This window comes from Phalaenopsis equestris, unplaced genomic scaffold (genome assembly GCF_001263595.1).
Source record: "Phalaenopsis equestris unplaced genomic scaffold, ASM126359v1 Scaffold231576, whole genome shotgun sequence".
NCBI classification, from domain to species: Eukaryota; Viridiplantae; Streptophyta; class Magnoliopsida; order Asparagales; family Orchidaceae; genus Phalaenopsis; species Phalaenopsis equestris.
In genome coordinates this window covers 226,204-240,211 of record NW_018249546.1, presented here as the reverse complement: position 1 = coordinate 240,211, position 14,008 = coordinate 226,204, and positions in this window count along the sequence as shown.

The following is a 14,008-nucleotide window of genomic DNA, read 5'->3' as shown; positions in this document are numbered from 1 at the left end:
TGAAATAATAATGAATAAAGAAGACCACACACGGGCTCCTCCGAACCCTTAAGCATTTGTTACCCTTCAAGATAAGACAATAAAACTCCTTGAAAAAAATAAAATTCAAACTTTCTGAAGATGAGTTACAACCTTAATCGGGAGTTTTTTTAAGCGCCCCCAATTACTTAAGATGTAATTATAAATAAGGGTTTGCCCTTATAGGAAGATGCAAACCCCACAATAAGTACAATAACCTGAATTCTGGTTGTGGATTTCCTTTCATAAAGCCTTATTTACAGATGTGTATCTAAAGTGTTATGAGCCGATTTTCTCTCGGACACACACTTTAGGGTTATCTACGCAAAGTCCACTTCAAAAATGCTTCCCCCACATACTTTTGTTTGTCTTTACCATTGTATGCCCTAGCCCTCCGATCCCTCGCCTCTTTAGATCATCCACATGATATGGGAGAGACAGAGTTATTCAAAGAAAAGGGTTATATGATGACAGACTGACTGACAAATCCATGAAAATGACCAAAAGGCACAAAATAGAAGCGGATGAAAATGAATCAAAAGAGAAGCAAAGGGCAACCAAGAGCAGAGTGGTGACTTTGCCAGGGAGTTATTCTCTCATTTGTGATTTATCTTATATTTTTAATTGGGTCATTGGATAGTGTTTAAACATCTAAAAGCCTTTTTTTTTTTTTAATGTGTGCTTAAATTATGCTCTATCGCACTTAATTGTAAGTGTTTTTAGCATCATTAGATTCAATCGTCGTACTTAATTATCTCAAATCACAATTAAAATTTTAACGAAAATAAAATTTAAATGATATTAAATAAAATTCAAAAATTTTTAAGCCAATTATTGCAACATTATTATTTTTTTGTGGGCAAAAATCGTCTTTTTTTTTTTAAGGGGCAATTACGTTCAGACCAACAACCCTTTTTCATCTTTTCTTCAAATTCTAACTTAGATATCAAAATTCATGCTAAAATTTTAGCACATATTTTTTTATTTTTTTAGAATTCTCAATAGTTAGGTCGTGTGGCACGTGTAAATACAACACTTCAGTAGTTCAAAAAAATCACCAAGGCATAAATTTATTAATATCAATGTTTCATGTGGGTTATGTGTAATTATCCTTTTTTTTTTAAGTATTAGGCAAAATATTTATAGGGGGCAAAATTACTATATTGGCTTAACTGCATAAGAAAAAATATTAGACATTACTATTATGTATAGAATTAGCAAATTCCAGTGAGGGCAATTGCTCTCCATGGACATAACCTGGCTTCAACTCTCTTTAATATTCATGAAATATTTTAAGTTTTCTTATAAAAAAAAATCCTCATACATTTATATTAGAATTTAGAAAATTGAGTAAGGCAATACTCAAAAAGATATGATTTATGTAAACTTATTATCTCAAGTGTATAAAATAGAAGTTTCATTGAAAATAAATTTATGTAAATTTACTGTATCGGGAACACGTAGGATACTATGTTACCGCAAGTCTTCATTGTGAGCGACTTGAAAAGGAGAGTTGTGCAGGTCTCGAACAAAAGAGACGGGAGAACGTAAGTTGTGTGTGGGTTGATACAGGTTGAGAAAAAAATTATGAAAACAAGAACAATTTCACAAAATTTTGAGGATCATGTCGAAAAATATATGGGAATTTTTTTTTTGTTTGACTTTATGTATGTAGATGATATTTTGTATATTATGTATTTGAATATTTCAATATTTTTGTTTTTATTTGGATGAAATTAATTAAAAAATTATAAGAGAATGATAAAGGCATGATGGGAGCACCTTGTAGGTAAGATCAATAGGATTTGCAGCATCTGAATGAGAACAGTTTGATTGGAACTTTGTAGAGGCAAGAATTGATGGAATCAGCGGTGCGTGGAGGATATCATGACATAATTAAAGCTCGGTGTATTCCATAATTGCTTAAATTTGTGAATTTTTTTAATACAACAAGATAAACTAATGATAATGTCAAATTTCATAAAATAATAAATTGAATTTATTTTTAAATTATTCAAATATCTGAAATTTTAAAACTTTTGTAGTTAATAGAAATTGTAATCAAAACTTACCTAACTATATAGCTCTTTAATGATTAAGTTGACATTTTAGTTATTATTGGTTACTTTGAAAATTTTATTATTTTGTTGATGACATTCATCGTGATAGTTTTGTTGCTAGTAAGCTCGTATTTTCTTATAAATTGAGGAATTGCATTCACAATTAAGCATGCACCGAGGAAACTAAATCTTCTAATGCATTACATCCAATACTAGAGCTTCATTTTTTATGGACACAAATATGACATTGTTATTATGTATTTAGATATCAAAACCAAAAACTAGAATTTTATTTATGTACAAAAAAATGTGTTAGCATGAATCTCGAGGCAATCCAACGCTTAAGAATAAATGATATTACAAAGCTAAGCCCACAAAAAATAGGGCCGGTAGCCCAGAAGAATCAATCGGTTGACTACACCACAAACCTTTTGAATCGACTCTGCAATACACGTCCATTCCGCTGAGGACTTGTTTAGTTAGCTGGTAGGAATTTCCTCAGTAGGAATTGAAGATTGACGACTGGCTAAATGCATCCGACTAGCTAACACCAACCAACCAGACCAGTCTTGACGACTATCTTTAGTAGTTCAACTAGCCACACTTAACCGAAGAATCGACTGACTCATGGCGCCATCTAGAAAACCGATTGACAATATTAATCATCTTGCCTCCTCGATCCCAATCAACCGAGCCATAGGACAAAAAGTCCCTGAGCCCACATGGATATAATTCCTAGAAGAACCATAACAAACTTACTTGAAGCAGCTTCATAATTGTAACTTTTATTCATTTCGTTCCGTCTCCTAAAAATAAAAAGATCTTTTCATGTAATAGGACTTTTTGCCTCTCTCCTCTCCCATGTATATTAAAAAAAGAAGGGGCTTTTGGGTTTTCCTTCACTCCTTGTACCAAAAATATTTGATTATATAAAAATAGAAAGGGTTAACATAGTTTTAGAATACTCTGTTTTGCCACAAAGAGGTAAGTCGCTACACACTTTCTCTCTTCTCACTCTCTCTTTTTCTATTGGTTCAAACACTCTAACCCCTCGGGTGTGCCTCTCGAACAAATTCGATTCCTACAATTTATAACACTAAAACCAAACAACACCCCCTCAGCCCCGCACAATAAAGCTTGATTTTCGATGGTTGCCTTTCTTTAGATATATGTTCGTAACCAATCTTCATTCATGCTCATATTGTTGATTGTTTGTGCTTGTCATTGCTTACCCCCGATCATTGAATATTGACCGTTTCTTGATAATTAACATTCATTCAACATCCTCCTACCCTACCCACCACCACCACCACCACCACCACCACTACAAGTCTTTTTTATTCTTTAAATATTTCATTTTGTACTTATGTACTCATCTATCATGAAAAGAAAAAATAGACAGAAATTATAATCCTAGTGTCATTTCACATGGCAAGGGCTATATTTTTTCTTCTTCTTTGTGAGTCCCGCATTGCAAGTCTTGCATCTGTTGGATGTTTGTAACACATTAAATATGTATGAGATCTTAATTTAATTTTGTGACAATAAATCTTATATGCATCAGAAGAATTATTTTAATTCAATAATTTGTGAGGCTTAGCATAAATTAGAGTATTAAAATAACTTACGACTCCATAGTAGCACTAGTCATGCCAAACTTAAAAAAAAAAACAATAAATAAAGACTCGAAAAGCTAATGGTGTAGTTGAAAAGACAACTGCAGCACCAAATGTCCTGCAGGTCCAAAATGTTCCACTGAAACGTGTCAAAAATTTCTAGCTAAATTGTCTCTTGAAAAATAAAAAGAAATGAATGAAGTTGCATCCATTTGGCAGGTGAAGACGCGGTGCCATTTGTCATCAAACCGAAAACTACATATGGAATGTCACCGACCCTACAATATCTTTTCATGAAGTGTGGCTACAGTTTCTTTGAAAATTTAAATAAATAAATTTTAGGATTTATTTATGTTGAAAGATCTCAAAAATACTAATTATTATATTTCATATTAGTTATGACTCTATAATTAGAGGGTTATAAATTATATGAGGAATCTTGGGAATCTCTATTTATTCTTCTCCTTAAATTAGAGAGATTATATTTTGTTATTATTCCTTTCCTTTTCTACTGTATTCTGTTTTTATTGTTTTCCTTACCAGTAAGTCCTGTAATGGGTATTTTAACCATTTTTCAATCAATAAAATTAACTCCTCTCATATATTTTCATGGTATCAAGTCATACCAATCTTCATCGATATGACGACTTCTTCTTCATCCTTCCAAGAAATATCATCTGCCTCATCTGTCAATGTTCCAACTGGAATCGATGACACTTCCTCCCTCATCACTGACCACAAAATCAACGGCAAGAACTACCTCCAGTTGTCACAATCCTTCATAATGTTTATCTACGGCAGAGGCAATGACAACTATATCACCGGTGATGTCGTCGCTCCGACTAAGGATGACCCGAAATTCCGAACATGGAATGCAGAAAACCACATGGTCATGTCGTGGTTTATCAATTCCAAGACCAACGACATAAGCAAAAGTTTTCTTCTCTACGACATGGCCAAGAGTATTTGGGATGCTACTCGAGAGACATACTCTCACTCAGATAACACATCCAAGCTCTTCGAGATCGAATCAATCCTCCACGATCTTCACCAAAGTGATCAATCTGTGACTCAGTATTTTAGTGCCCTCTCATGTTACTGGCAACAGGTTGACATGTATGAAGTCCATGCCTGGTCATGCACTCCGGACTCCAACTTATATCGTCAATCGAGCAAAAAAGGATATTCAAATTCCTTCTCGGCCTTAATAAGTCTCTCGATCATGTCCGCTCTCGTGTATTAAGCTTCAAACCACTACCGAGCATTCTCAAGGCCTTCTCTGAGGTTCGCCGCGAAAAAATCGCCAGAAAATCATGCTTCTCGCCCAATCTCTCCGTTGATGCATCCGTCCTTGCAGCTCAGGTTCCTCCGCCTCGATACAGCAACAACCCATCCCCAAAAGGTCGTCCCTAGTGCGACCATTGTCGCAACCCCATCACCGGCCTGCTCGCGCATCAAGGTACGTTCTACCATGCCTTCACAATCATTCAAGGATCCCTCGGTCAGTGGATCAGGATCATCGATTTTGGCTTTGGCTCTTCTCATCACATGACTGGAGATGCCTCCCTTCTCCATGACTATATGTCATGCGGAGACAACTCCACCATCCGCGTTCCCGATGGCTCTGTCTCCAAAGTCATCGGCTTTGGCGTCGTGTGCATCACCCAAAACATTCTACTCCAATCTGTGCTTCATGTTCCTACTTTAAATTGCAATTTAATATCAATCGGAAAGCTGACTAGTGATCTAAGGTGTATTGCTAATTTTTTTCCTACCATGTGTGAATTTCAGGATGCAAACTCGAGGATGACGATTGGCAATGCTGATATGTGCTCGGGTCTCTATATCATCAATGGTCTGTGGACATTTGTCTACCCATCATTCTGTATTCAATTCTAGTGTCAATAAAGATTTTGAGATCATGTTATGGCATTTTCGTCTCGGTCATCCAAATTTTATGTATATTGCAAAACTATTTCCAAATTTATTTATCAATAAAGATGTTCGTTCTTTCAATGTGAATTTTGTCAACTTGTCAAACACACTCGCACGTCATTTCCACGTGTTGGTTACACCTCTTCCCGACCCTTTACACTCATTCACAACAATATCTGGGGCTCATCCCGTGTTACAACTTTTACCAGGACTCGATGGTTTGTCTCCTTTATTGATGATCACACTCGACTAATATGATTATTTCTTATGAAAGATAAATTTGCAGTTGGTCATATATTTGAAAAATTTTACTCAATGATCCAAACACAATTCTAAACCTCCATCCAAGCACTCAAGGTTGATAATGCAAAGAGTACTTCGCTTCCGACCTCGGCTCTTATCTATCCTCTAAAGGCATCCTCCATCTTAGTTATTGCGTTGACACTCCTCAACAAATTGGGATCGCTGAACGCAAGAACCGCCACCTTCTTGAGGTGGCCTGCTGCCTCATGTTTTCCTCTAACGTGCCTAAGATTTTTTTGGGTGACGTTGTATCCACTGCAGCCTACCTCATCAATAGGATGCCTTCTCGGGTCCTCAAATTTCAAACTCCAATCCAACTCCTTCTCAAGTCATTTCCCCACAACAAGGCAATTACCCAAAATCTACCTACCAAAGTATTTGGTTGCTTCTCCTTTGCTCACATTTATTCACACAATCGCGGCAAACTTGACCCCAAATCTACTAAATGTATTTTCCTTGGCTACTCGCCTCTTCAAAAAGGGTATATGTGCTACTCTTCTCTCACAAGAAAAACCTACAACACTATGGATGTCACCTTCTTTGAAAATCAGCCTTACTACCCCAATTCTAATATTCAGTGGGAGACTTTAAGGGAATATCAGTCTTGGGGGGACAACGAGTTCATACCACCACACATCAAATCCTTGTCCCTTGAACCGAACTCATTATCTCCCGACTCGGATTCAGCAAGTTCATCCAACTCATGTGAAAATGTACTTAACAATCAGTCTTCGTCTAGTCCTCAAGAGTCCAACTCGCACATAGATCACCCAACACGTCCAACACCAATCCAAGAGTCATAACCTGATCCAACTCCCACAAAAATCCACTCAGGTATGAACACACTTGAGCATGAATCTATTATACATATGATTGATGACTCCGACATTTCAATTGCTTTAAAGAAAGGTGTTAGGTCCATCCGTCCTCCTCTCAGGTATGAGCACACAATGCATCCGATCTCCAACTTTGTGTCCTATGAAAGACTATCTTCAGCTTACCGAACATATGTCACTGCATTTGAGAATACAAAGGTCCCAAACACAATTGATGAAGCTTTCAAACACCCGGGGTGAAAAGCAGCCATCAATGAGGAGGTAAGAGCCCTACAAAAGAATGGTACGTAGACTGTTTCAGACCTGCCAAAGGGAAAGAAAGCAATCGGTAGGAAATGGATCTTCAAAGTAAAATACAAAGAAGATGGTACAATTGAGAGATTAAAAGCACGTCTCATAACAAAAGGTTTTTTACAGTCCTGCGGTATTGATTACCAAGAAACCTTTGCCCTCGTGGCCAAACTTAACACCATCAGAATCCTTCTCTCACTTGCGGTAAATGAAGACTAGCAGCTACGTTAACTCGATGTGAAAAATGTTTTTCTAAATGGCGATTTGGAAGAAGAAGTTTACATGGAAGTACCTCTCGGACTAGAAGCATCCTTTCCAAACTACAAACTCTGCAAACTCCAAAAATCATTATACAGCCTCAAACAATCTCCCCGAGCATTGTTCGATAGATTTGCAAAATCAATGACAAAACACGGGTATACTCAGTGTCAGTCAGATCACACTCTCTTCGTGAAAACCTCTCCCGAAAAGAAGATTGCAATGTTAATCGTATACGTCGACGATATCATCCTCAATGGAAATCACGAAGAAGAACTCACAAATCTGACAAGCTTCTAACTCGGGAATTCGAAATCAAAGACCTCGGAAACCCAAAGTTCTTTCTCGACATAGAACTAACTCAATCAAAACGAGGAATATTTGTGTCACAACGGAAATATACATTAGACCTGTTGAAGGAAACAGGTATGCTCGGTTGTAAACCCGTCGATACTCCAATAGATCCCTACAAGAAGATCGGCACTAAAAAAAATAACGCACCTATGGATAGGGGGAGATATCAATGACTCATGGGATGACTCATCTATATCTCACACACACAACCCGACATTGGTTTTTCTATAATTTTTGTTAGCCAATTCATGAACAACCCTACGGAAGAACACATGAATGCAGTCTACAGAATTTTGAGATACCTCAAGATGACTCCAGGCAAAGGGCTACTATTTCAAATGAATAAGGATCAAAGTATAGAAGTGTATTCAGACGCGGATTGGGAAGGAGATGTCTCGGACCGACGAGACCGACGATCGACTTCCACGACTTCCAGCTATTGCACTTATGTCTGGGGAAACCTAGTCACTTGGAGAAGCAAAAAACAATCTGTGGTATCAAGAAGCAGTGTTGAAACTGAATTCAGAGCTCTTGTACTCGGGATCTATAAAGGAATGTGGATTCGAAGAATACTCAGCGAACTCGGAATGCTAACAAAAAAAAAATTATCAAACTACAATGCGATAACCAGACAGTCATCAACATTGCAAAGAATCCAGTACACCATGACAAATGAAACACATCAAGATCGATCGACACTTCATCCCAAAAAATATTGAGAGGAGAGTCATCGAACTTGCATATATTCCTTCCCGACATCAAACAACAGATATACTCACTAAGCCTCTCCCAAGAATCAACTTTGAAGAATTATGTAACAAGTTAGACTTGTGCAATATGTACAACCCAACAACCCAACTTGAGGGACAACCCAACTTGAGGGAGAGTGTTGAAAGATCTCAAAAATACTAATTATTATATTCCATATTGGTTATAACTCTATATTTAGAGGGTTATAAATTATATGAGGGGTCTTGGGATTCTCTATTTATTTTTTTTCTTAAATTAGGGAGATTAGCTGTCTTTTATATTTTGTTATTATTCATTTCCTTTTCTACTGTATTCTGTTTTTATTGTTTTCTTTACCAGTAAGTCCTGTATTGGGTATTTATACCTCTCTTTTCATCAATAAAATTAAGTCCTCTCATATATTTTCAATTTATTAAAGGGTTAAGAAGTGTTAAATGTCTTGAATGAATTTTTTTTTTTATTTTTTCCCAAATAAAGTCTGACTCCTCCTTCATGCCTTAAATGTTGTCTTTTGATTTTTTTAAGGTTTGTTTGGTTGCATGAATATAAAAGTTTAGGATATTTTGTATATAATGTATTTAAAATTCTGTAATTTATTTTGTTTTATTTGGTGGAGAGATTACAATAGGAGATTTCATGGGGAGGGATCAATATAATCAATAACATGTAAGAGTGAAGAAGAGGTCATGACTATAGCTCACTTGTGCTAGGCCCATGTGCATTCCATAATGGTGTGAATTGCATAGTTTTGTGATAAATTTAAAATAAACAAATTAGTGATAAATGTCAAATTCTTGAAATAATAGCTTGAATTTATTTTTCAAACAATCAAACATTTGAATTTTTAAACTTTTGTATGTAGATATATAGCAATCAAAACTTATCCAACTAAATAGTCGCTTAATGAATGAGTAATCAATAATGACTTTGTGTTTGTTGGTTACTATTGATAATTTTATTATTTTGTTGATGACAATATCGATTGGTATACCTTTATTGCTAGTAAGCTTGTTGTATACATTAGAGATACGGGCACAAATCCTAAAGAGAAGAAACGACCAAAAATAAAAAGCCTATCGTAAGGGTAAATGGTCTACCGACAATTCACCGCCCAACCATGTGAAATCACATCTCTAAACATGGGATAGGTTAAGGCTCTAGAAAGGGTCCCTCGCCAAATAGCGACAAGAACAACCGAAGGCAAGATGTAATTCATCATAGCTGCAATTCTTGTCAGGTACCGCACAGACAATGACAAGGTCCGCCTAAGACCTTGCTAATAGGGATAATTGACACGACCCACAATTACACAGTAATTTAGCTCACAAAAGATGATCATAAACTTGACCCAATTTATATTTAGCAACTAGTGTGCAAAATTGATATGTCGTTTTGTTTCAAGTACTATAAGGTTTCAAGTAATAGTTTACACACTAGAGGTACTACGCAAGCATAAGTATTATTTCAAGTAATATAAGGTTTTCCTACAGAGAAGCTAGGTAAGAAATTTCTTAGAATTCTAGTTTACTAATATCAGACTTTAGTTTTAAATTTTCAAAAATTTTAGTTTTACTAAATTCACTAATTTATTTTAAAATTAAAATTAAATAAAAACCTAATCTACAGAGGCTGGAAAACTTTTGAAAAGTTTTTATATAATTAAAATCTCGCTCCCCTTGTGATAAGATCATAATTAGTGTAGGAATCAAATATTTAAAGATTTAAATGTAGTTATGTGACAAAAGAGTATACATATTCTTTACCCTCTACCGAGTGCATAAAAAATAATGGTTTATTAATATTTAAGTTTCTGATTGTATGGTAGTGCCGAGTAGATTCTAGCATCTCATTTCCATATTACTTACTATGCTCTCTCTATAAGACCTACCAGGACTCATGTTCTCAACTAAGACCAAATTGATAAAGGTTCTAGTCTATCACTCTAAAATCATCAACTTCACACTCATCAAAACTTATCTCTCTATCTATTTGCAATCCCTCTTGGACGTGACATCCCCTCCATTCAATGTTTAGTGTGGTACTCACTAGCTGCTGAAATCATAGCCCTCTCGGGTCATTTATGTTTTGCAACAGTGTTTTGCAACAGATTTTAACATTATAAGTGATCAGTTTGTAAAGTAAAGTAAGAACCGGTGAAAATACCATCATTATTTTGAAATAAAAAAATCTTCAAATCATTCTAATCCTATATAATTAATTCTCATTATAAGGAGAAAGAGTAAATAAAACTACTCACTAAGAACGGAGAAAAAACATGAATTCTTCATTGCAAATAACATTGAAAACACACAACTATATTTCAATAATTCAGTACAAAAGAGTCAAAGACTTATCTTTACAGAAGATGCACGCCCTCCTTGCACAGCAAATAACAATCCTTTACACTTCTTCCAAAGTCCAGAAATCTCTAACACTCCACACACACACTCGCCTCTTACAAGAGGCACACTCAACTCCTTCTAAACTCTTCTCCTCTCTCTTGTGAGAGACGCTAGCGCTCCCCCCCCCCCCCCCCCCCCAAAGAAAAATCAAACATTTTCTCATTCCAAGAGACACATTTATTCACTCCAAGTGACACACCTTCTCACACCAAGAAACACACCTCTTCATTCCAAAATATGTGAAATATCAAAAGGTGTCTTTCCAAATGTCTAGATTCATTACATAACTCCTTGGGGCATGCATAGTAGCCCAAAATCTTCCATAACCACCCTTAATAGCCCTTAATTGCCCAAAACTACCCCTTAATAGTTTTTGTTGTCTAGGCACCACAATGTGGCACCTAGACACCACTTTTTGGACTAGACCGGTGCCCATGCACCACTTTTGTGCCCCTAGGCATCACCATGCTGACAACACCTCAATTTTTCTTTGTTTCGCTCTATTTTTTCCCATTTCAGCTCCAGTCCACTCCAAGTGTTATACCTACAAGATAAACATGAAAATAACATTTCTTTAAAGTATAATTTTATTCAAAAATTTGTGATAATGTAAAGAAGATTAAGCATAGAAAGAATATCAAAATGCTCCATATAAGAATTTTCTACCTTATTTGATTTAGATCCAAATTACATCATTTTTGCTTCATTATTTTTCAAATGTCCATTTCTTGTACCCAAAACCAAAAAAATGTAAAATACCTTTCTTTAAAGTGTAATATCATTAAATATCATTGAAAATTAGCATGAAATATATAATAAAAAGTAAGTAATTTTTAGGCGTGTCAATAATCAACTGAGGTGACAAACCAACCAGGTGAATGAGACGTAAGCCTCATAAGACTTGAGCCAAAGTGCATGTGAGCTATGATAATAAATCAACTCATTAGTCGACCAAGTGAATGACCAAAGTGCAGACAGAAACCCCATGACCACGATTGGACGAATGACCCACTTTTTTCATAACGGACGAGATCATTATTCAGCCGAACACTTCAGCCGACCAAACACAAGGCACGGTCGCCACCCAGTTGATTGCCTCACTCAGCCGCATTCTAGCGATTCAGCGAAACAACGATCGCTATATCAAAATTAAATTGTAATACATATATGGAACGACATTCTGACAATTTATTAGAGCATTAGTCATATTAAGAACAGTTTTCGTAATTGTACTCTCATTTCTATAACTGTACAAAATACATTCTTATAAATAACAGATAAAAGAACAACAAAATGGAAGAAGACCATTGTACCCTTTTGGTCTATGTTGTAATTTTTAGTTCAATTTATTCTCTCATTCACTCAGCTCTAACGCTCTGGGTGTGTTTATAAAAGACAATCCAAGATCCAACATCCTGAAAGGAAGTGCAGTGAGCATAGACATGCCCCAGAAGAGAGGTAGAGCTATCTATGAAGGAGAAACTTCCCAAAGAGGGATAACACAAATAGAACCTAATAGAGACACTACACAACCAGAATTCCACACACAGATCCAGCGCATACAAGCCCAAATGACCCTCATGATGAAGCAATTTGAGGTGCATTTGTGTAGTATCCCAGTGGGATCGATACTTTCGGACTAAAGAAAGCCCTATATTACTTGAAACGATACGTGCACTTGCGTAGTATCCCTAGTGTGTAAAATTTAATTTTGGAGAAAAATGAGAATTAAATACTCAGCCGAGAATTAAGGTTGAAAGCTCATGCGGGCAGTGGGAGTCAAGTTTTTGGTACCGTTGTTTGAAATTGAAATTGAAATAATTATACACTAAACACACAAATTGTGTCTGAGATCAGGCATGTCATGGAGGCAGCGACCCAAAGGTTGGGTGTACCACAGAGGTAGAGACCCAAAAGGATGAGTGCCTCATAGAGGTAGTGGCTTAAAGAAATAGGTGTGCCCTGGAGGTAGAGAGTTAAAAAGGGTGGGCATGTTATGGAGGCAACGACCCTAACGAGTGGTTATGTCAGGAGGTAGTGAATCAAAAGGGTGTGTGTTTCATGGAAGCATTGGCTCAAAGGATGATTATATCATAAACGCAGTGACCCAAAACTGTGGGCATATTTTGGAGGCATCAGCTTGAAGGATGGGTATGTCGTGGAGGCAATGACCTAAAAGGGTAGTGCTATACCTTAAAATTACCTATTTTAAATATACATTTAATGCAAATTTTTTGTACTTTTTTTTATGATATTGATCTTTAATGAATGTTATTTTGCATGTTTTTTGCTCAAGGGACAAGAAATGAATTTTTAGAGAAAATTGAGCAAAAACAGTGCAATTTGGAGCCAAATCTAGCAAGGAAGAAAATTCTGATCTGGCGCATTTTGTTGGAGCAAGATTGGAGCTAAAACTGGGCAAAATAGAGTGAACACCTCAACATTTGAATTGGCGCCATAGCGCCAGTCATGTATAGAAACAGGCGTCATAGCGCCAGTAACATTTTCGGACGGTTATTGCTCAAATTTTAAAGTTTTTATGCACCATTTGGCACTTAGGAAGATAACTTTTAGCATTTCAAACTCTTGAAAACTTCAAGAACGTCTAGAGGTCATAGATAGAAGTAGGAAACTTAGATTTCTACCTTTTTAGAGAGATTATTGAGGGATTTTGAGAGATATCTATAAGGAATTGTATGAGCATTGTGTGGATCAGTAGGGTAATTTGTTGGAGGTATTTTTATCTTTCTATCAAAGGAAAAAAGCTAAGTATTGTGTTCTTCATTATTTTATAATTGTTGTAAATAGTTTTCTAGTGAATTTACTTTGTTTTAAATGAATTTTTTGTTGTATTTTCTCAATGCTTTGTAAGTATTTTCCTTTCTCTTTCTCCTTATGATGAGAATTAATCATGTGTGGGATTAGAATAGTATGAATATTTTTTTTATTCCAAAATTGTGATGGTATTTTCACTGGTTCTTAATTTACTTTGCAAACTGATCAATTGTAATGTTAAATTAGTTATGAAATACAAAGACTCGAAAGGGCTATGATTTCACCCAACTAGTGAATACCACACTAACCTTTCGAGGAGGAGAACCACAATACAAGGAGAGTGCAAATACATAGGGAGATAAGATTTGATGGGCATAGAATTGGTGTTTTTTGGATGACTGGTGACCAGA